Source organism: Pleurodeles waltl, unplaced genomic scaffold, assembly GCF_031143425.1.
Source record: "Pleurodeles waltl isolate 20211129_DDA unplaced genomic scaffold, aPleWal1.hap1.20221129 scaffold_69, whole genome shotgun sequence".
Taxonomy (NCBI): Eukaryota; Metazoa; Chordata; class Amphibia; order Caudata; family Salamandridae; genus Pleurodeles; species Pleurodeles waltl.
Window position 1 is genome coordinate 136,916 of NW_027150390.1, and position 23,209 is coordinate 160,124.

The 23,209-nt window shown below is 46.9% G+C and overlaps 10 non-coding genes across 10 annotated transcripts; all 10 read right to left on the reverse strand.

Moving 5' to 3' along the window:
• Nucleotides 1-3,880: 3,880 nt before the first annotated feature.
• On the reverse strand, nucleotides 3,881-3,952 carry TRNAG-UCC (transfer RNA glycine (anticodon UCC)). Its single transcript has one exon. It is a non-coding gene; the product is annotated as a tRNA-Gly (tRNA).
• A 3,121-nt stretch (nucleotides 3,953-7,073) lies between these two features.
• Nucleotides 7,074-7,145, reverse strand: TRNAG-UCC (transfer RNA glycine (anticodon UCC)). Its single transcript has one exon. It is a non-coding gene; the product is annotated as a tRNA-Gly (tRNA).
• Nucleotides 7,146-8,678: 1,533 nt separating this feature from the next.
• TRNAG-UCC (transfer RNA glycine (anticodon UCC)) lies at nucleotides 8,679-8,750 on the reverse strand. The gene has a single exon. It is a non-coding gene; the product is annotated as a tRNA-Gly (tRNA).
• A 1,518-nt stretch (nucleotides 8,751-10,268) lies between these two features.
• TRNAG-UCC (transfer RNA glycine (anticodon UCC)) lies at nucleotides 10,269-10,340 on the reverse strand. The gene has a single exon. It is a non-coding gene; the product is annotated as a tRNA-Gly (tRNA).
• Nucleotides 10,341-13,461: 3,121 nt separating this feature from the next.
• On the reverse strand, nucleotides 13,462-13,533 carry TRNAG-UCC (transfer RNA glycine (anticodon UCC)). Its single transcript has one exon. It is a non-coding gene; the product is annotated as a tRNA-Gly (tRNA).
• A 1,533-nt stretch (nucleotides 13,534-15,066) lies between these two features.
• TRNAG-UCC (transfer RNA glycine (anticodon UCC)) lies at nucleotides 15,067-15,138 on the reverse strand. The gene has a single exon. It is a non-coding gene; the product is annotated as a tRNA-Gly (tRNA).
• Nucleotides 15,139-16,672: 1,534 nt separating this feature from the next.
• TRNAG-UCC (transfer RNA glycine (anticodon UCC)) lies at nucleotides 16,673-16,744 on the reverse strand. Its single transcript has one exon. It is a non-coding gene; the product is annotated as a tRNA-Gly (tRNA).
• Nucleotides 16,745-18,277: 1,533 nt separating this feature from the next.
• TRNAG-UCC (transfer RNA glycine (anticodon UCC)) lies at nucleotides 18,278-18,349 on the reverse strand. Its single transcript has one exon. It is a non-coding gene; the product is annotated as a tRNA-Gly (tRNA).
• Nucleotides 18,350-21,489: 3,140 nt separating this feature from the next.
• On the reverse strand, nucleotides 21,490-21,561 carry TRNAG-UCC (transfer RNA glycine (anticodon UCC)). Its single transcript has one exon. It is a non-coding gene; the product is annotated as a tRNA-Gly (tRNA).
• A 1,523-nt stretch (nucleotides 21,562-23,084) lies between these two features.
• TRNAG-UCC (transfer RNA glycine (anticodon UCC)) lies at nucleotides 23,085-23,156 on the reverse strand. Its single transcript has one exon. It is a non-coding gene; the product is annotated as a tRNA-Gly (tRNA).
• Nucleotides 23,157-23,209: the final 53 nt, after the last annotated feature.

The following is a 23,209-nucleotide window of genomic DNA, read 5'->3' on the forward strand; positions in this document are numbered from 1 at the left end:
TGTCAAGACAGAAGCACCCCCACCCGCTCCTTCTCTGTGATCCTGCGCTACCATGCTCAGGTTTTGGCCTTACCTGGGAGCCAGAGGTGCACCCGGTGAAGGCTTGCCTGGTATGAGCGTTTGGGAGCGTTCGGGAAGTGAGTGGACTTAGGACTGGAAGTTCTGTCCATTCGAAGCAGCCAACCTTCCTGCTGCAGACAGGGGCTGTTCCCTTGGGTTTCTTTCACCTTGCTCTCAGATAAATTTGGTTATATGCTGCAGTTGCCTGCGATGACTACAAGGTGGCGCTGCTTTCAGGTAAGAGCACAAATATGCAGAAAATGTTGGGGACTTTTGCCACATTTATCGGTGGTGGGTCTCGCACATTTTTTCCAGGGGAGAGATATTGACCTGAAACACTTTTTACTGCAGAGATGCTGCAGTTCTAAAGGCTGGTCGGGCAGAAGGGCTTAGCCGTTTCATTGCCTGCCCCCCTGCAGCCCATTTATTACCAGCAGTTGTGAGTGGTGACTGCTGTTTGTAAAATATAAAAATTTCAGGAAATAGAAAGTCGCAGACGGGGCTTTTGGGATGCCTGCCTATGTCTTTGTTTATTATTTATCTAATAGCTGAGTAATCTGGTCAAGATATTTATCTTTTTTTTAACATATTGCGTTAGAATAGCTACTGCTTTCTTAATGTATAATTATTAGCACTGCGTTGGCCGGGAATTGAACCCGGGTCAACTGCTTGGAAGGCTGCTATGCTCACCACTATACCACCAACGCTCCATGGCATATGTTTTTTTTAAGCTCTAGACATCACAACCCTGAGTTCAATGACTATATTGCGCCAGTATCAGAGGTATTTTTGGTTTACAGACCAACATGAAAATCAGGAAAAAAGTTCTTGCAACTGCTAAGGAACTGGAGATTGAAACCCATGCAAAAGCTGCGCAGAAAAGGAGAAAGGGAAAGCAGCAGTTCAAATCATTGAAATAAGCATATATTGGCAGCAAGGGAAAAACAGCAGGGTAGAGAAAGAAAACAGCTCCACGAAATTCACAGGAGATTGATAATAGCAGGACAAAAAAAGGGAATAATAGCGTTCCAAGCAGGCTCAGAAAGAAGTGCGAGGGTCCCATCTTTCGTTAATGGTCATAACTGTGCATCATTTCCTTTGAAGTGTAGGGTTGATTCTCTGACCATCTGTCTCCCTGACTTTGAGCAGAGACCGATAGTTGAGCAGTCTCTTCCCACAAAAAGCTGGCACAAGCCTGCTGTTTTCCGCTCTGGCAGCGTGGAAACGAGAGAGTGGTCCTCACAAGAAAAATAATCAATCCATGCTAGCAGAGGATGGTTTTGATCCATCGACCTCGGGGTTATGGGCCCAGCACGCTTCCGCTGCGCCACTCTGCTTCCTGTTCAAAATGCTGTGGTTATGCAGATCAGGAGCCTTCAGAGGAGTGGCATGGGATCGCTGGAGCTATTCTGGCAGGGCTCTCACCTCATTTGCCTAAGAATGTCACAAGGCATGCTGGGTGCAGAAAATCTTCGCCTTTCCCTCTCACAGTCAGTCATAGGGGAAAGTCAAGTCCCTCTCAGTCACTAGCCATGTCACGCCTTTGTCAAGACAGAAGCACCCCCACCCGCTCCTTCTCTGTGATCCTGCGCTACCATGCTCAGGTTTTGGCCTTACCTGGGAGCCAGAGGTGCACCCGGTGAGGGCTTGCCCGGTATGAGTGTTTGGGACGTGAGTGGACTTAGCACTGGAAGTTCTGTCCATTCGAAGCAGCCAACCTTCCTGCTGCAGACAGGGGCTGTTCCCTTGGGTTTCTTTCACCTTGCTCTCGGATAAATTTGGTTGTATGCTGCAGTTGCCTGCGATGACTACAAGGTGGCGCTGCTTTCAGGTAAGAGCACAAATATGCAGAAAATGTTGGGGACTTTTGCCACATTTATCGGTGGTGGGTCTCGCACATTTTTTCCAGGGGAGAGATATTGACCTGAAACACTTTTTACTGCAGAGATGCTGCAGTTCTAAAGGCTGGTCGGGCAGAAGGGCTTAGCCGTTTCATTGCCTGCCCCCCTGCAGCCCATTTATTACCAGCAGTTGTGAGTGGTGACTGCTGTTTGTAAAATATAAAAATTTCAGGACATAGAAAGTCGCAGACGTGGCTTTTGGGATGCCTGCCTATGTCTTTGTTTATTATTTATCTAATAGCTGAGTAATCTGGTCAAGATATTTATCTTTTTTTTAACATATTGCGTTAGAATAGCTACTGCTTTCTTAATGTATAAATATTAGCACTGCGTTGGCCGGGAATCGAACCCGGGTCAACTGCTTGGAATGCAGCTTTGCTCACCACTATACCACCAACACTCCATGGCATATGTTTTTTTTAAGCTCTAGACATGACAACCCTGAGTTCAATTACTATATTGCACCAGTATCAGAGGTATTTTTGGTTTACAGACCAACATGAAAATCAGGAAAAAAGTTCTTGCAACTGCTAAGGAACTGGAGATTGAAACCCATGCAAAAGCTGCGCAGAAAAGGAGAAAGGGAAAGCAGCAGTTCAAATCATTGAAATAAGCATATATTGGCAGCAAGGGAAAAACAGCAGGGTAGAGAAAGAAAACAGCTCCACGAAATTCACAGGAGATTGATAATAGCAGGACAAAAAAAGGGAATAATAGCGTTCCAAGCAGGCTCAGAAAGAAGTGCGAGGGTCCCATCTTTCGTTAATGGTCATAACTGTGCATCATTTCCTTTGAAGTGTAGGGTTGATTCTCTGACCATCTGTTTCCCTGACTTTGTGCAGAGACCGATAGTTGAGCAGTCTCTTCCCACAAAAAGCTGGCACAAGCCTGCTGTTTTCCGCTCTGGCAGCGTGGAAACGAGAGAGTGGTCCTCACAAGAAAAAAAAAATCAATCCATGCTAGCAGAGGATGGTTTCGATCCATCGACCTCTGGGTTATGGGCCCAGCACGCTTCCGCTGCGCCACTCTGCTTCCTGTTCAAAATGCTGTGGTTATGCAGATCAGGAGCCTTCAGAGGAGTGGCATGGGATCGCTGGAGCTATTCTGGCAGGGCTCTCACCTCATTTGCCTAAGAATGTCACAAGGCATGCTGGGTGCAGAAAATCTTCGCCTTCCCCTCTCACAGTCAGTCATAGGGGAAAGTCAAGGCCCTCTCAGTCACTAGCCATGTCACGCCTTTGTCAAGACAGAAGCACCCCCACCCGCTCCTTCTCTGTGATCCTGCGCTACCATGCTCAGGTTTTGGCCTTACCTGGGAGCCAGAGGTGCACCCGGTATGAGCGTTTGGGAGCGTTCGGGACGTGAGTGGACTTAGGACTGGAAGTTCTGTCCATTCGAAGCAGCCAACCTTCCTGCTGCAGACAGGGGCTGTTCCCTTGGGTTTCTTTCACCTTGCTCTTGGATAAATTTGGTTGTATGCTGCAGTTGCCTGCGATGACTACAAGGTGGCGCTGCTTTCAGGTAAGAGCACAAATATGCAGAAAATGTTGGGGACTTTTGCCACATTTATCGGTGGTGGGTCTCGCACATTTTTTCCAGGGGAGAGATATTGACCTGAAACAATTTTTACTGCAGAGATGCTGCAGTTCTAAAGGCTGGTCGGGCAGAAGGGCTTAGCCGTTTCATTGCCTGCCCCCCTGCAGCCCATTTATTACCAGCAGTTGTGAGTGGTGACTGCTGTTTGTAAAATATAAAAATTTCAGGACATAGAAAGTCGCAGACGGGGCTTTTGGGATGCCTGCCTATGTCTTTGTTTATTATTTATCTAATAGCTGAGTAATCTGGTCAAGATATTTCTCTTTTTTTTAACATATTGCGTTAGAATAGCTACTGCTTTCTTAATGTATAAATATTAGCACTGCATTGGCCGGGAATCGAACCCGGGTCAACTGCTTGGAAGGCAGCTATGCTCACCACTATACCACCAACGCTCCATGGCATATGTTTTTTTTTAAACTGAGTTCAATGACTATATTGCGCCAGTATCAGAGGTATTTTTGGTTTACAGACCAACATGAAAATCAGGAAAAAAGTTCTTGCAACTGCTAAGGAACTGGAGATTGAAACCCATGCAAAAGCTGCGCAGAAAAGGAGAAAGGGAAAGCAGCAGTTCAAATCATTGAAATAAGCATATATTGGCAGCAAGGGAAAAACAGCAGGGTAGAGAAAGAAAACAGCTCCACGAAATTACAGGAGATTGATAATAGCAGGACAAAAAAAGGGAATAATAGCGTTCCAAGCAGGCTCAGAAAGAAGTGCGAGGGTCCCATCTTTCGTTAATGGTCATAACTGTGCATCATTTCCTTTGAAGTGTAGGGTTGATTCTCTGACCAACTGTCTCCCTGACTTTGAGCAGAGACCGATAGTTGAGCAGTCTCTTCCCACAAAAAGCTGGCACAAGCCTGCTGTTTTCCGCTCTGGCAGCGTGGAAACGAGAGAGTGGTCCTCACAAGAAAAATAATCAATCCATCCTAGCAGAGGATGGTTTCAATCCATCGACCTCTGGGTTATGGGCCCAGCACGCTTCCGCTGCGCCACTCTGCTTCCTGTTCAAAATGCTGTGGTTATGCAGATCAGGAGCCTTCAGAGGAGTGGCATGGGATCGCTGGAGCTATTCTGGCAGGGCTCTCACCTCATTTGCCTAAGAATGTCACAAGGCATGCTGGGTGCAGAAAATCTTCGCCTTCCCCTCTCACAGTCAGTCATAGGGGAAAGTCAAGTCCCTCTCAGTCACTAGCCATGTCACGCCTTTGTCAAGACAGAAGCACCCCCACCCGCTCCTTCTCTGTGATCCTGCGCTACCATGCTCAGGTTTTGGCCTTACCTGGGAGCCAGAGGTGCACCCAGTGAGGGCTTGGCCGGTATGAGTGTTTGGGAGCGTTCGGGACGTGAGTGGACTTAAGACTGGAAGTTCTGTCCATTCGAAGCAGCCAACCTTCCTGCTGCAGACAGGGGCTGTTCCCTTGGGTTTCTTTCACCTTGCTCTCGGATAAATTTGGTTGTATGCTGCAGTTGCCTGCGATGACTACAAGGTGGCGCTGCTTTCAGGTAAGAGCACAAATATGCAGAAAATGTTGGGGACTTTTGCCACATTTATCGGTGGTGGGTGTCGCACATTTTTTCCAGGGGAGAGATATTGACCTGAAACACTTTTTACTGCAGAGATGCTGCAGTTCTAAAGGCTGGTCGGGCAGAAGGGCTTAGCCGTTTCATTGCCTGCCCCCCTGCAGCCCATTTATTACCAGCAGTTGTGAGTGGTGACTGCTGTTTGTAAAATATAAAAATTTCAGGACATAGAAAGTCGCAGACGGGGCTTTTGGGATGCCTGCCTATGTCTTTGTTTATTATTTATCTAATAGCTGAGTAATCTGGTCAAGATATTTCTCTTTTTTTTAACATATTGCGTTAGAATAGCTACTGCTTTCTTAATGTATAAATATTAGCACTGCGTTGGCCGGGAATCGAACCCGGGTCAACTGCTTGGAAGGCAGCTATGCTCACCACTATACCACCAACGTTCCATGGCATATGTTTTTTTTAAGCTCTAGACATCACAACCCTGAGTTCAATTACTATATTGCACCAGTATCAGAGGTATTTTTGGTTTACAGACCAACATGAAAATCAGGAAAAAAGTTCTTGCAACTGCTAAGGAACTGGAGATTGAAACCCATGCAAAAGCTGCGCAGAAAAGAAGAAAGGGAAAGCAGCAGTTCAAATCATTGAAATAAGCATATATTGGCAGCAAGGGAAAAACAGCAGGGTAGAGAAAGAAAACAGCTCCACGAAATTCACAGGAGATTGATAATAGCAGGACAAAAAAAGGGAATAATAGCGTTCCAAGCAGGCTCAGAAAGAAGTGCGAGGGTCCCATCTTTCGTTAATGGTCATAACTGTGCATCATTTCCTTTGAAGTGTAGGGTTGATTCTCTGACCATCTGTCTCCCTGACTTTGAGCAGAGACTGATAGTTGAGCAGTCTCTTCCCACAAAAAGCTGGCACAAGCCTGCTGTTTTCCGCTCTGGCAGCGTGGAAACGAGAGAGTGGTCCTCACAAGAAAAAAAAAATCAATCCATGCTAGCAGAGGATGGTTTCGATCCATCAACCTCTGGGTTATGGGCCCAGCACGCTTCCGCTGCGCCACTTTGCTTCCTGTTCAAAATGCTGTGGTTATGCAGATCAGGAGCCTTCAGAGGAGTGGCATGGGATCGCTGGAGCTATTCTGGCAGGGCTCTCACCTCATTTGCCTAAGAATGTCACAAGGCATGCTGGGTGCAGAAAATCTTCGCCTTCCCCTCTCACAGTCAGTCATAGGGGAAAGTCAAGTCCCTCTCAGTCACTAGCCATGTCACGCCTTTGTCAAGACAGAAGCACCCCCACCCGCTCCTTCTCTGTGATCCTGCGCTACCATGCTCAGGTTTTGGCCTTACCTGGGAGCCAGAGGTGCACCCGGTGAGGGCTTGCCTGGTATGAGCGTTTGGGAGAGTTCGGGAAGTGAGTGGACTTAGGACTGGAAGTTCTGTCCATTCGAAGCAGCCAACCTTCCTGCTGCAGACAGGGGCTGTTCCCTTGGGTTTCTTTCACCTTGCTCTCGGATAAATTTGGTTGTATGCTGCAGTTGCCTGCGATGACTAAAAGGTGGCGCTGCTTTCAGGTAAGAGCACAAATATGCAGAAAATGTTGGGGACTTTTGCCACATTTATCGGTGGTGGGTCTCGCACATTTTTTCCAGGGGAGAGATATTGACCTGAAACACTTTTTACTGCAGAGATGCTGCAGTTCTAAAGGCTGGTCGGGCAGAAGGGCTTAGCCGTTTCATTGCCTGCCCCCCTGCAGCCCATTTATTACCAGCAGTTGTGAGTGGTGACTGCTGTTTGTAAAATATAAAAATTTCAGGACATAGAAAGTCGCAGACGGGGCTTTTGGGATGCCTGCCTATGTCTTTGTTTATTATTTATCTAATAGCTGAGTAATCTGGTCAAGATATTTATCTTTTTTTTAACATATTGCGTTAGAATAGCTACTGCTTTCTTAATGTATAAATATTAGCACTGCGTTGGCCGGGAATCGAACCCGGGTCAACTGCTTGGAAGACAGCTATGCTCACCACTATACCACCAACGCTCCATAGCATATGTTTTTTTTAAGCTCTAGACATCACAACCCTGAGTTCAATGACTATATTGCGCCAGTATCAGAGGTATTTTTGGTTTACAGACCAACATGAAAATCAGGAAAAAAGTTCTTGCAACTGCTAAGGAACTGGAGATTGAAACCCATGCAAAAGCTGCGCAGAAAAGGAGAAAGGGAAAGCAGCAGTTCAAATCATTGAAATAAGCATATATTGGCAGCAAGGGAAAAACAGCAGGGTAGAGAAAGAAAACAGCTCCACGAAATTCACAGGAGATTGATAATAGCAGGACAAAAAAAGGGAATAATAGCGTTCCAAGCAGGCTCAGAAAGAAGTGCGAGGGTCCCATCTTTCGTTAATGGTCATAACTGTGCATCATTTCCTTTGAAGTGTAGGGTTGATTCTCTGACCATCTGTCTCCCTGACTTTGAGCAGAGACCGATAGTTGAGCAGTCTCTTCCCACAAAAAGCTGGCACAAGCCTGCTGTTTTCCGCTCTGGCAGCGTGGAAACGAGAGAGTGGTCCTCACAAGAAAAAGAAAACAATCCATGCTAGCAGAGGATGGTTTCGATCCATCGACCTCTGGGTTATGGGCCCAGCACGCTTCCGCTGCGCCACTCTGCTTCCTGTTCAAAATGTTGTGGTTATGCAGATCAGGAGCCTTCAGAGGAGTGGCATGGGATCGCTGGAGCTATTCTGGCAGGGCTCTCACCTCATTTGCCTAAGAATGTCACAAGGCATGCTGGGTGCAGAAAATCTTCGCCTTCCCCTCTCACAGTCAGTCATAGGGGAAAGTCAAGTCCCTCTCAGTCACTAGCCATGTCACGCCTTTGTCAAGACAGAAGCACCCCCACCCGCTCCTTCTCTGTGATCCTGCGCTACCATGCTCAGGTTTTGGCCTTACCTGGGAGCCAGAGGTGCACCCGGTGAGGGCTTGCCCGGTATGAGCGTTTGGGAGCGTTCGGGAAGTGAGTGGACTTAGGACTGGAAGTTCTGTCCATTCGAAGCAGCCAACCTTCCTGCTGCAGACAGGGGCTGTTCCCTTGGGTTTCTTTCACCTTGCTCTCGGATAAATTTGGTTGTATGCTGCAGTTGCCTGCGATGACTACAAGGTGGCGCTGCTTTCAGGTAAGAGCACAAATATGCAGAAAATGTTGTGGACTTTTGCCACATTTATCGGTGGTGGGTCTCGCACATTTTTTCCAGGGGAGAGATATTGACCTGAAACACTTTTTACTGCAGAGATGCTGCAGTTCTAAAGGCTGGTCGGGCAGAAGGGCTTAGCCGTTTCATTGCCTGCCCCCCTGCAGCCCATTTATTACCAGCAGTTGTGAGTGGTGACTGCTGTTTGTAAAATATAAAAATTTCAGGACATAGAAAGTCGCAGACGGGGCTTTTGGGATGCCTGCTTATGTCTTTGTTTATTATTTATCTAATAGCTGAGTAATCTGGTCAAGATATTTATCTTTTTTTTAACATATTGCGTTAGAATAGCTACTGCTTTCTTAATGTATAAATATTAGCACTGCGTTGGCCGGGAATCGAACCCGGGTCAACTGCTTGGAAGGCAGCTATGCTCACCACTATACCACCAACGCTCCATGGCATATGTTTTTTTTAAGCTCTAGACATCACAACCCTGAGTTCAATTACTATATTGCACCAGTATCAGAGGTATTTTTGGTTTACAGACCAACATGAAAATCAGGAAAAAAGTTCTTGCAACTGCTAAGGAACTGGAGATTGTAACCCATGCAAAAGCTGCGCAGAAAAGGAGAAAGGGAAAGCAGCAGTTCAAATCATTGAAATAAGCATATATTGGCAGCAAGGGAAAAACAGCAGGGTAGAGAAAGAAAACAGCTCCACGAAATTCACAGGAGATTGATAATAGCAGGACAAAAAAAGGGAACAATAGCGTTCCAAGCAGGCTCAGAAAGAAGTGCGAGGGTCCCATCTTTCGTTAATGGTCATAACTGTGCATCATTTCCTTTGAAGTGTAGGGTTGATTCTCTGACCATCTGTCTCCCTGACTTTGATCAGAGACCGATAGTTGAGCAGTCTCTTCCCACAAAAAGCTGGCACAAGCCTGCTGTTTTCCGCTCTGGCAGCGTGGAAACGAGAGAGTGGTCCTCACAAGAAAAAAAAAACAATCCATGCTAGCAGAGGATGGTTTCGATCCATCGACCTCTGGGTTATGGGCCCAGCACGCTTCCGCTGCGCCACTTTGCTTCCTGTTCAAAATGCTGTGGTTATGCAGATCAGGAGCCTTCAGAGGAGTGGCATGGGATCGCTGGAGCTATTCTGGCAGGGCTCTCACCTCATTTGCCTAAGAATGTCACAAGGCATGCTGGGTGCAGAAAATCTTCGCCTTCCCCTCTCACAGTCAGTCATAGGGGAAAGTCAAGTCCCTCTCAGTCACTAGCCATGTCACGCCTTTGTCAAGACAGAAGCACCCCCACCCGCTCCTTCTCTATGATCCTGCGCTACCATGCTCAGGTTTTGGCCTTACCTGGGAGCCAGAGGTGCACCCGGTATGAGCGTTTGGGAGCGTTCGGGACGTGAGTGGACTTAGGACTGGAAGTTCTGTCCATTCGAAGCAGCCAACCTTCCTGCTGCAGACAGGGGCTGTTCCCTTGGGTTTCTTTCACCTTGCTCTTGGATAAATTTGGTTGTATGCTGCAGTTGCCTGCGATGACTACAAGGTGGCGCTGCTTTCAGGTAAGAGCACAAATATGCAGAAAATGTTGGGGACTTTTGCCACATTTATCGGTGGTGGGTCTCGCACATTTTTTCCAGGGGAGAGATATTGACCTGAAACAATTTTTACTGCAGAGATGCTGCAGTTCTAAAGGCTGGTCGGGCAGAAGGGCTTAGCCGTTTCATTGCCTGCCCCCCTGCAGCCCATTTATTACCAGCAGTTGTGAGTGGTGACTGCTGTTTGTAAAATATAAAAATTTCAGGACATAGAAAGTCGCAGACGGGGCTTTTGGGATGCCTGCCTATGTCTTTGTTTATTATTTATCTAATAGCTGAGTAATCTGGTCAAGATATTTCTCTTTTTTTTAACATATTGCGTTAGAATAGCTACTGCTTTCTTAATGTATAAATATTAGCACTGCATTGGCCGGGAATCGAACCCGGGTCAACTGCTTGGAAGGCAGCTATGCTCACCACTATACCACCAACGCTCCATGGCATATGTTTTTTTTAAACTGAGTTCAATGACTATATTGCGCCAGTATCAGAGGTATTTTTGGTTTACAGACCAACATGAAAATCAGGAAAAAAGTTCTTGCAACTGCTAAGGAACTGGAGATTGAAACCCATGCAAAAGCTGCGCAGAAAAGGAGAAAGGGAAAGCAGCAGTTCAAATCATTGAAATAAGCATATATTGGCAGCAAGGGAAAAACAGCAGGGTAGAGAAAGAAAACAGCTCCACGAAATTCACAGGAGATTGATAATAGCAGGACAAAAAAAGGGAATAATAGCGTTCCAAGCAGGCTCAGAAAGAAGTGCGAGGGTCCCATCTTTCGTTAATGGTCATAACTGTGCATCATTTCCTTTGAAGTGTAGGGTTGATTCTCTGACCATCTGTCTCCCTGACTTTGAGCAGAGACCGATAGTTGAGCAGTCTCTTCCCACAAAAAGCTGGCACAAGCCTGCTGTTTTCCGCTCTGGCAGCGTGGAAACGAGAGAGTGGTCCTCACAAGAAAAATAATCAATCCATCCTAGCAGAGGATGGTTTCAATCCATCGACCTCTGGGTTATGGGCCCAGCACGCTTCCGCTGCGCCACTCTGCTTCCTGTTCAAAATGCTGTGGTTATGCAGATCAGGAGCCTTCAGAGGAGTGGCATGGGATCGCTGGAGCTATTCTGGCAGGGCTCTCACCTCATTTGCCTAAGAATGTCACAAGGCATGCTGGGTGCAGAAAATCTTCGCCTTCCCCTCTCACAGTCAGTCATAGGGGAAAGTCAAGTCCCTCTCAGTCACTAGCCATGTCACGCCTTTGTCAAGACAGAAGCACCCCCACCCGCTCCTTCTCTGTGATCCTGCGCTACCATGCTCAGGTTTTGGCCTTACCTGGGAGCCAGAGGTGCACCCAGTGAGGGCTTGGCCGGTATGAGTGTTTGGGAGCGTTCGGGACGTGAGTGGACTTAAGACTGGAAGTTCTGTCCATTCGAAGCAGCCAACCTTCCTGCTGCAGACAGGGGCTGTTCCCTTGGGTTTCTTTCACCTTGCTCTCGGATAAATTTGGTTGTATGCTGCAGTTGCCTGCGATGACTACAAGGTGGCGCTGCTTTCAGGTAAGAGCACAAATATGCAGAAAATGTTGGGGACTTTTGCCACATTTATCGGTGGTGGGTGTCGCACATTTTTTCCAGGGGAGAGATATTGACCTGAAACACTTTTTACTGCAGAGATGCTGCAGTTCTAAAGGCTGGTCGGGCAGAAGGGCTTAGCCGTTTCATTGCCTGCCCCCCTGCAGCCCATTTATTACCAGCAGTTGTGAGTGGTGACTGCTGTTTGTAAAATATAAAAATTTCAGGACATAGAAAGTCGCAGACGGGGCTTTTGGGATGCCTGCCTATGTCTTTGTTTATTATTTATCTAATAGCTGAGTAATCTGGTCAAGATATTTCTCTTTTTTTTAACATATTGCGTTAGAATAGCTACTGCTTTCTTAATGTATAAATATTAGCACTGCGTTGGCCGGGAATCGAACCCGGGTCAACTGCTTGGAAGGCAGCTATGCTCACCACTATACCACCAACGTTCCATGGCATATGTTTTTTTTAAGCTCTAGACATCACAACCCTGAGTTCAATTACTATATTGCACCAGTATCAGAGGTATTTTTGGTTTACAGACCAACATGAAAATCAGGAAAAAAGTTCTTGCAACTGCTAAGGAACTGGAGATTGAAACCCATGCAAAAGCTGCGCAGAAAAGGAGAAAGGGAAAGCAGCAGTTCAAATCATTGAAATAAGCATATATTGGCAGCAAGGGAAAAACAGCAGGGTAGAGAAAGAAAACAGCTCCACGAAATTCACAGGAGATTGATAATAGCAGGACAAAAAAAGGGAATAATAGCGTTCCAAGCAGGCTCAGAAAGAAGTGCGAGGGTCCCATCTTTCGTTAATGGTCATAACTGTGCATCATTTCCTTTGAAGTGTAGGGTTGATTCTCTGACCATCTGTCTCCCTGACTTTGAGCAGAGACTGATAGTTGAGCAGTCTCTTCCCACAAAAAGCTGGCACAAGCCTGCTGTTTTCCGCTCTGGCAGCGTGGAAACGAGAGAGTGGTCCTCACAAGAAAAAAAAAATCAATCCATGCTAGCAGAGGATGGTTTCGATCCATCAACCTCTGGGTTATGGGCCCAGCACGCTTCCGCTGCGCCACTTTGCTTCCTGTTCAAAATGCAGTGGTTATGCAGATCAGGAGCCTTCAGAGGAGTGGCATGGGATCGCTGGAGCTATTCTGGCAGGGCTCTCACCTCATTTGCCTAAGAATGTCACAAGGCATGCTGGGTGCAGAAAATCTTCGCCTTCCCCTCTCACAGTCAGTCATAGGGGAAAGTCAAGTCCCTCTCAGTCACTAGCCATGTCACGCCTTTGTCAAGACAGAAGCACCCCCACCCGCTCCTTCTCTGTGATCCTGCGCTACCATGCTCAGGTTTTGGCCTTACCTGGGAGCCAGAGGTGCACCCGGTGAGGCCTTGCCTGGTATGAGCGTTTGGGAGAGTTCGGGAAGTGAGTGGACTTAGGACTGGAAGTTCTGTCCATTCGAAGCAGCCAACCTTCCTGCTGCAGACAGGGGCTGTTCCCTTGGGTTTCTTTCACCTTGCTCTCGGATAAATTTGGTTGTATGCTGCAGTTGCCTGCGATGACTACAAGGTGGCGCTGCTTTCAGGTAAGAGCACAAATATGCAGAAAATGTTGGGGACTTTTGCCACATTTATCGGTGGTGGGTCTCGCACATTTTTTCCAGGGGAGAGATATTGACCTGAAACACTTTTTACTGCAGAGATGCTGCAGTTCTAAAGGCTGGTCGGGCAGAAGGGCTTAGCCGTTTCATTGCCTGCCCCCCTGCAGCCCATTTATTACCAGCAGTTGTGAGTGGTGACTGCTGTTTGTAAAATATAAAAATTTCAGGACATAGAAAGTCGCAGACGGGGCTTTTGGGATGCCTGCCTATGTCTTTGTTTATTATTTATCTAATAGCTGAGTAATCTGGTCAAGATATTTATCTTTTTTTTAACATATTGCGTTAGAATAGCTACTGCTTTCTTAATGTATAAATATTAGCACTGCGTTGGCCGGGAATCGAACCCGGGTCAACTGCTTGGAAGACAGCTATGCTCACCACTATACCACCAACGCTCCATAGCATATGTTTTTTTTAAGCTCTAGACATCACAACCCTGAGTTCAATGACTATATTGCGCCAGTATCAGAGGTATTTTTGGTTTACAGACCAACATGAAAATCAGGAAAAAAGTTCTTGCAACTGCTAAGGAACTGGAGATTGAAACCCATGCAAAAGCTGCGCAGAAAAGGAGAAAGGGAAAGCAGCAGTTCAAATCATTGAAATAAGCATATATTGGCAGCAAGGGAAAAACAGCAGGGTAGAGAAAGAAAACAGCTCCACGAAATTCACAGGAGATTGATAATAGCAGGACAAAAAAAGGGAATAATAGCGTTCCAAGCAGGCTCAGAAAGAAGTGCGAGGGTCCCATCTTTCGTTAATGGTCATAACTGTGCATCATTTCCTTTGAAGTGTAGGGTTGATTCTCTGACCATCTGTCTCCCTGACTTTGAGCAGAGACCGATAGTTGAGCAGTCTCTTCCCACAAAAAGCTGGCACAAGCCTGCTGTTTTCCGCTCTGGCAGCGTGGAAACGAGAGAGTGGTCCTCACAAGAAAAAAAAAACAATCCATGCTAGCAGAGGATGGTTTCGATCCATCGACCTCTGGGTTATGGGCCCAGCACGCTTCCGCTGCGCCACTCTGCTTCCTGTTCAAAATGCTGTGGTTATGCAGATCAGGAGCCTTCAGAGGAGTGGCATGGGATCGCTGGAGCTATTCTGGCAGGGCTCTCACCTCATTTGCCTAAGAATGTCACAAGGCATGCTGGGTGCAGAAAATCTTCGCCTTCCCCTCTCACAGTCAGTCATAGGGGAAAGTCAAGTCCCTCTCAGTCACTAGCCATGTCACGCCTTTGTCAAGACAGAAGCACCCCCACCCGCTCCTTCTCTGTGATCCTGCGCTACCATGCTCAGGTTTTGGCCTTACCTGGGAGCCAGAGGTGCACCCGGTGAGGGCTTGCCGGGTATGAGCGTTTGGGAGCGTTCGGGAAGTGAGTGGACTTAGGACTGGAAGTTCTGTCCATTCGAAGCAGCCAACCTTCCTGCTGCAGACAGGGGCTGTTCCCTTGGGTTTCTTTCACCTTGCTCTCGGATAAATTTGGTTGTATGCTGCAGTTGCCTGCGATGACTACAAGGTGGCGCTGCTTTCAGGTAAGAGCACAAATATGCAGAAAATGTTGGGGACTTTTGCCACATTTATCGGTGCTGGGTCTCGCACATTTTTTCCAGGGGAGAGATATTGACCTGAAACACTTTTTACTGCAGAGATGCTGCAGTTCTAAAGGCTGGTCGGGCAGAAGGGCTTAGCCGTTTCATTGCCTGCCCCCCTGCAGCCCATTTATTACCAGCAGTTGTGAGTGGTGACTGCTGTTTGTAAAATATAAAAATTTCAGGACATAGAAAGTCGCAGACGGGGCTTTTGGGATGCCTGCTTATGTCTTTGTTTATTATTTATCTAATAGCTGAGTAATCTGGTCAAGATATTTATCTTTTTTTTAACATATTGCGTTAGAATAGCTACTGCTTTCTTAATGTATAAATATTAGCACTGCGTTGGCCGGGAATCGAACCCGGGTCAACTGCTTGGAAGGCAGCTATGCTCACCACTATACCACCAACGCTCCATGGCATATGTTTTTTTTAAGCTCTAGACATCACAACCCTGAGTTCAATTACTATATTGCACCAGTATCAGAGGTATTTTTGGTTTACAGACCAACATGAAAATCAGGAAAAAAGTTCTTGCAACTGCTAAGGAACTGGAGATTGTAACCCATGCAAAAGCTGCGCAGAAAAGGAGAAAGAGAAAGCAGCAGTTCAAATCATTGAAATAAGCATATATTGGCAGCAAGGGAAAAACAGCAGGGTAGAGAAAGAAAACAGCTCCACGAAATTCACAGGAGATTGATAATAGCAGGACAAAAAAAGGGAACAATAGCGTTCCAAGCAGGCTCAGAAAGAAGTGCGAGGGTCCCATCTTTCGTTAATGGTCATAACTGTGCATCATTTCCTTTGAAGTGTAGGGTTGATTCTCTGACCATCTGTCTCCCTGACTTTGAGCAGAGACTGATAGTTGAGCAGTCTCTTCCCACAAAAAGCTGGCACAAGCCTGCTGTTTTCCGCTCTGGCAGCGTGGAAACGAGAGAGTGGTCCTCACAAGAAAAAAAAAATCAATCCATGCTAGCAGAGGATGGTTTCGATCCATCAACCTCTGGGTTAAGGGCCCAGCACGCTTCCGCTGCGCCACTTTGCTTCCTGTTCAAAATGCAGTGGTTATGCAGATCAGGAGCCTTCAGAGGAGTGGCATGGGATCGCTGGAGCTATTCTGGCAGGGCTCTCACCTCATTTGCCTAAGAATGTCACAAGGCATGCTGGGTGCAGAAAATCTTCGCCTTCCCCTCTCACAGTCAGTCATAGGGGAAAGTCAAGTCCCTCTCAGTCACTAGCCATGTCACGCCTTTGTCAAGACAGAAGCACCCCCACCCGCTCCTTCTCTGTGATCCTGCGCTACCATGCTCAGGTTTTGGCCTTACCTGGGAGCCAGAGGTGCACCCGGTGAGGCCTTGCCTGGTATGAGCGTTTGGGAGAGTTCGGGAAGTGAGTGGACTTAGGACTGGAAGTTCTGTCCATTCGAAGCAGCCAACCTTCCTGCTGCAGACAGGGGCTGTTCCCTTGGGTTTCTTTCACCTTGCTCTCGGATAAATTTGGTTGTATGCTGCAGTTGCCTGCGATGACTACAAGGTGGCGCTGCTTTCAGGTAAGAGCACAAATATGCAGAAAATGTTGGGGACTTTTGCCACATTTATCGGTGGTGGGTCTCGCACATTTTTTCCAGGGGAGAGATATTGACCTGAAACACTTTTTACTGCAGAGATGCTGCAGTTCTAAAGGCTGGTCGGGCAGAAGGGCTTAGCCGTTTCATTGCCTGCCCCCCTGCAGCCCATTTATTACCAGCAGTTGTGAGTGGTGACTGCTGTTTGTAAAATATAAAAATTTCAGGACATAGAAAGTCGCAGACGGGGCTTTTGGGATGCCTGCCTATGTCTTTGTTTATTATTTATCTAATAGCTGAGTAATCTGGTCAAGATATTTATCTTTTTTTTAACATATTGCGTTAGAATAGCTACTGCTTTCTTAATGTATAAATATTAGCACTGCGTTGGCCGGGAATCGAACCCGGGTCAACTGCTTGGAAGACAGCTATGCTCACCACTATACCACCAACGCTCCATAGCATATGTTTTTTTTAAGCTCTAGACATCACAACCCTGAGTTCAATGACTATATTGCGCCAGTATCAGAGGTATTTTTGGTTTACAGACCAACATGAAAATCAGGAAAAAAGTTCTTGCAACTGCTAAGGAACTGGAGATTGAAACCCATGCAAAAGCTGCGCAGAAAAGGAGAAAGGGAAAGCAGCAGTTCAAATCATTGAAATAAGCATATATTGGCAGCAAGGGAAAAACAGCAGGGTAGAGAAAGAAAACAGCTCCACGAAATTCACAGGAGATTGATAATAGCAGGACAAAAAAAGGGAATAATAGCGTTCCAAGCAGGCTCAGAAAGAAGTGCGAGGGTCCCATCTTTCGTTAATGGTCATAACTGTGCATCATTTCCTTTGAAGTGTAGGGTTGATTCTCTGACCATCTGTCTCCCTGACTTTGAGCAGAGACCGATAGTTGAGCAGTCTCTTCCCACAAAAAGCTGGCACAAGCCTGCTGTTTTCCGCTCTGGCAGCGTGGAAACGAGAGAGTGGTCCTCACAAGAAAAAAAAAACAATCCATGCTAGCAGAGGATGGTTTCGATCCATCGACCTCTGGGTTATGGGCCCAGCACGCTTCCGCTGCGCCACTCTGCTTCCTGTTCAAAATGCTGTGGTTATGCAGATCAGGAGCCTTCAGAGGAGTGGCATGGGATCGCTGGAGCTATTCTGGCAGGGCTCTCACCTCATTTGCCTAAGAATGTCACAAGGCATGCTGGGTGCAGAAAATCTTCGCCTTCCCCTCTCACAGTCAGTCATAGGGGAAAGTCAAGTCCCTCTCAGTCACTAGCCATGTCACGCCTTTGTCAAGACAGAAGCACCCCCACCCGCTCCTTCTCTGTGATCCTGCGCTACCATGCTCAGGTTTTGGCCTTACCTGGGAGCCAGAGGTGCACCCGGTGAGGGCTTGCCCGGTATGAGCGTTTGGGAGCGTTCGGGAAGTGAGTGGACTTAGGACTGGAAGTTCTGTCCATTCGAAGCAGCCAACCTTCCTGCTGCAGACAGGGGCTGTTCCCTTGGGTTTCTTTCACCTTGCTCTCGGATAAATTTGGTTGTATGCTGCAGTTGCCTGCGATGACTACAAGGTGGCGCTGCTTTCAGGTAAGAGCACAAATATGCAGAAAATGTTGGGGACTTTTGCCACATTTATCGGTGCTGGGTCTCGCACATTTTTTCCAGGGGAGAGATATTGACCTGAAACACTTTTTACTGCAGAGATGCTGCAGTTCTAAAGGCTGGTCGGGCAGAAGGGCTTAGCCGTTTCATTGCCTGCCCCCCTGCAGCCCATTTATTACCAGCAGTTGTGAGTGGTGACTGCTGTTTGTAAAATATAAAAATTTCAGGACATAGAAAGTCGCAGACGGGGCTTTTGGGATGCCTGCTTATGTCTTTGTTTATTATTTATCTAATAGCTGAGTAATCTGGTCAAGATATTTATCTTTTTTTTAACATATTTTGTTAGAATAGCTACTGCTTTCTTAATGTATAAATAATAGCACTGCGTTGGCCGGGAATCGAACCCGGGTCAACTGCTTGGAAGGCAGCTATGCTCACCACTATACCACCAACGCTCCATGGCATATGTTTTTTTTAAGCTCTAGACATCACAACCCTGAGTTCAATTACTATATTGCACCAGTATCAGAGGTATTTTTGGTTTACAGACCAACATGAAAATCAGGAAAAAAGTTCTTGCAACTGCTAAGGAACTGGAGATTGTAACCCATGCAAAAGCTGCGCAGAAAAGGAGAAAGGGAAAGCAGCAGTTCAAATCATTGAAATAAGCATATATTGGCAGCAAGGGAAAAACAGCAGGGTAGAGAAAGAAAACAGCTCCACGAAATTCACAGGAGATTGATAATAGCAGGACAAAAAAAGGGAACAATAGCGTTCCAAGCAGGCTCAGAAAGAAGTGCGAGGGTCCCATCTTTCGTTAATGGTCATAACTGTGCATCATTTCCTTTGAAGTGTAGGGTTGATTCTCTGACCATCTGTCTCCCTGACTTTGATCAGAGACCGATAGTTGAGCAGTCTCTTCCCACAAAAAGCTGGCACAAGCCTGCTGTTTTCCGCTCTGGCAGCGTGGAAACGAGAGAGTGGTCCTCACAAGAAAAAAAAACCAATCCATGCTAGCAGAGGATGGTTTCGATCCATCGACCTCTGGGTTATGGGCCCAGCACGCTTCCGCTGCGCCACTTTGCTTCCTGTTCAAAATGCTGTGGTTATGCAGATCAGGAGCCTTCAGAGGAGTGGCATGGGATCGCTGGAGCTATTCTGGCAGGGCTCTCACCTCATTTGCCTAAGAATGTCACAAGGCATGCTGGGTGCAGAAAATCTTCGCCTTCCCCTCTCACAGTCAGTCATAGGGGAAAGTCAAGTCCCTCTCAGTCACTAGCCATGTCACGCCTTTGTCAAGACAGAAGCACCCCCACCCGCTCCTTCTCTATGATCCTGCGCTACCATGCTCAGGTTTTGGCCTTACCTGGGAGCCAGAGGTACACCCGGTGAGGGCTTGCCCGGTATGAGCGTTTGGGAGCGTTCGGGACGTGAGTGGACTTAGGACTGGAAGTTCTGTCCATTCAAAGCAGCCAACCTTCCTGCTGCAGACAGGGGCTGTTCCCTTGGGTTTCTTTCACCTTGCTCTCGGATAAATTTGGTTGTATGCTGCAGTTGCCTGCGATGACTACAAGGTGGCGCTGCTTTCAGGTAAGAGCACAAATATGCAGAAAATGTTGGGGACTTTTGCCACATTTATCGGTGGTGAGTCTCGCACATTTTTTCCAGGGGAGAGATATTGACCTGAAACACTTTTTACTGCAGAGATGCTGCAGTTCTAAAGGCTGGTCGGGCAGAAGGGCTTAGCCGTTTCATTGCCTGCCCCCCTGCAGCCCATTTATTACCAGCAGTTGTGAGTGGTGACTGCTGTTTGTAAAATATAAAAATTTCAGGACATAGAAAGTCGCAGACGGGGCTTTTGGGATGCCTGCTTATGTCTTTGTTTATTATTTATCTAATAGCTGAGTAATCTGGTCAAGATATTTCTCTTTTTTTTTAACATATTGCGTTAGAATAGCTACTGCTTTCTTAATGTATAAATGTTAGCACTGCGTTGGCCAGGAATCGAACCCGGGTCAACTGCTTGGAAGGCAGCTATGCTCACCACTATACCACCAACGCTCCATGGCATATGTTTTTTTTAAGCTCTAGACATCACAACCCTGAGTTCAATTACTATATTGCACCAGTATCAGAGGTATTTTTGGTTTACAGACCAACATGAAAATCAGGAAAAAAGTTCTTGCAACTGCTAAGGAACTGGAGATTGTAACCCATGCAAAAGCTGCGCAGAAAAGGAGAAAGGGAAAGCAGCAGTTCAAATCATTGAAATAAGCATATATTGGCAGCAAGGGAAAAACAGCAGGGTAGAGAAAGAAAACAGCTCCACGAAATTCACAGGAGATTGATAATAGCAGGACAAAAAAAGGGAACAATAGCGTTCCAAGCAGGCTCAGAAAGAAGTGCGAGGGTCCCATCTTTCGTTAATGGTCATAACTGTGCATCATTTCCTTTGAAGTGTAGGGTTGATTCTCTAACCATCTGTCTCCCTGACTTTGATCAGAGACCGATAGTTGAGCAGTCTCTTCCCACAAAAAGCTGGCACAAGCCTGCTGTTTTCCGCTCTGGCAGCGTGGAAACGAGAGAGTGGTCCTCACAAGAAAAAAAAAATCAATCCATGCTAGCAGAGGATGGTTTCGATCCATCAACCTCTGGGTTATGGGCCCAGCACGCTTCCGCTGCGCCACTTTGCTTCCTGTTCAAAATGCTGTGGTTATGCAGATCAGGAGCCTTCAGAGGAGTGGCATGGGATCGCTGGAGCTATTCTGGCAGGGCTCTCACCTCATTTGCCTAAGAATGTCACAAGGCATGCTGGGTGCAGAAAATCTTCGCCTTCCCCTCTCACAGTCAGTCATAGGGGAAAGTCAAGTCCCTCTCAGTCACTAGCCATGTCACGCCTTTGTCAAGACAGAAGCACCCCCACCCGCTCCTTCTCTGTGATCCTGCGCTACCATGCTCAGGTTTTGGCCTTACCTGGGAGCCAGAGGTGCACCCGGTGAGGGCTTGCCTGGTATGAGCGTTTGGGAGCGTTTGGGACGTGAGTGGACTTAGGACTGGAAGTTCTGTCCATTCGAAGCAGCCAACCTTCCTGCTGCAGACAGGGGCTGTTCCCTTGGGTTTCTTTCACCTTGCTCTCGGATAAATTTGGTTGTATGCTGCAGTTGCCTTAGATGACTACAAGGTGGCGCTGCTTTCAGGTAAGAGCACAAATATGCAGAAAATGTTGGGGACTTTTGCCACATTTATCGGTGGTGGGTCTCGCACATTTTTTCCAGGGGAGAGATATTGACCTGAAACACTTTTTAATGCAGAGATGCTGCAGTTCTAAAGGCTGGTCGGGCAGAAGGGCTTAGCCGTTACATTGCCTGCCCCCCTGCAGCCCATTTATTACCAGCAGTTGTGAGTGGTGACTGCTGTTTGTAAAATATAAAAATTTCAGGACATAGAAAGTCGCAGACGGGGCTTTTGGGATGCCTGCTTATGTCTTTGTTTATTATTTATCTAATAGCTGAGTAATCTGGTCAAGATATTTCTCTTTTTTTTAACATATTGCGTTAGAATAGCTACTGCTTTCTTAATGTATAAATGTTAGCACTGCGTTGGCCGGGAATCGAACCCGGGTCAACTGCTTGGAAGGCAGCTATACTCACCACTATACCACCAACGCTCCATGGCATATGTTTTTTTTAAGCTCTAGACATCACAACCCTGAGTTCAATTACTATATTGCACCAGTATCAGAGGTATTTTTGGTTTACAGACCAACATGAAAATCAGGAAAAAAGTTCTTGCAACTGCTAAGGAACTGGAGATTGTAACCCATGCAAAAGCTGCGCAGAAAAGGAGAAAGGGAAAGCAGCAGTTCAAATCATTGAAATAAGCATATATTGGCAGCAAGGGAAAAACAGCAGGGTAGAGAAAGAAAACAGCTCCACGAAATTCACAGGAGATTGATAATAGCAGGACAAAAAAAGGGAACAATAGCGTTCCAAGCAGGCTCAGAAAGAAGTGCGAGGGTCCCATCTTTCGTTAATGGTCATAACTGTGCATCATTTCCTTTGAAGTGTAGGGTTGATTCTCTGACCATCTGTCTCCCTGACTTTGATCAGAGACCGATAGTTGAGCAGTCTCTTCCCACAAAAAGCTGGCACAAGCCTGCTGTTTTCCGCTCTGGCAGCGTGGAAACGAGAGAGTGGTCCTCACAAGAAAAAAAAAACAATCCATGCTAGCAGAGGATGGTTTCGATCCATCGACCTCTGGGTTATGGGCCCAGCACGCTTCCGCTGCGCCACTTTGCTTCCTGTTCAAAATGCTGTGGTTATGCAGATCAGGAGCCTTCAGAGGAGTGGCATGGGATCGCTGGAGCTATTCTGGCAGGGCTCTCACCTCATTTGCCTAAGAATGTCACAAGGCATGCTGGGTGCAGAAAATCTTCGCCTTCCCCTCTCACAGTCAGTCATAGGGGAAAGTCAAGTCCCTCTCAGTCACTAGCCATGTCACGCCTTTGTCAAGACAGAAGCACCCCCACCCGCTCCTTCTCTGTGATCCTGCGCTACCATGCTCAGGTTTTGGCCTTACCTGGGAGCCAGAGCTGCACCCGGTGAGGGCTTGCCCGGTATGAGCGTTCGGGACGTGAGTGGACTTAGGACTGGAAGTTCTGTCCATTCGAAGCAGCCAACCTTCCTACTGCAGACAGGGGCTGTTCCCTTGGGTTTGTTTCACCTTGCTCTCGGATAAATTTGGTTGTATGCTGCAGTTGCCTGCGATGACTACAAGGTGGTGCTGCTTTCAGGTAAGAGCACAAATATGCAGAAAATGTTGGGGACTTTTGCCACATTTATCGGTGGTGGGTCTCGCACATTTTTTCCAGGGGAGAGATATTGACCTGAAACACTTTTTACTGCAGAGATGCTGCAGTTCTAAAGGCTGGTCGGGCAGAAGGGCTTAGCCGTTTCATAGCCTGCCCCCCTGCAGCCCATTTATTATCAGCAGTTGTGAGTGGTGACTGCTGTTTGTAAAATATAAAAATTTCAGGACATAGAAAGTCGCAGACGGGGCTTTTGGGATGCCTGCCTATGTCTTTGTTTATTATTTATCTAATAGCTGAGTAATCTGGTCAAGATATTTCTCTTTTTTTTAACATATTGCGTTAGAATAGCTACTGCTTTCTTAATGTATAAATATTAGCACTGCGTTGGCCGGGAATCGAACCCGGGTCAACTGCTTGGAAGGCAGCTATGCTCACCACTATACCACCAACGCTCCATGGCATATGTTTTTTTTAAGCTCTAGACATCACAACCCTGATTTCAATT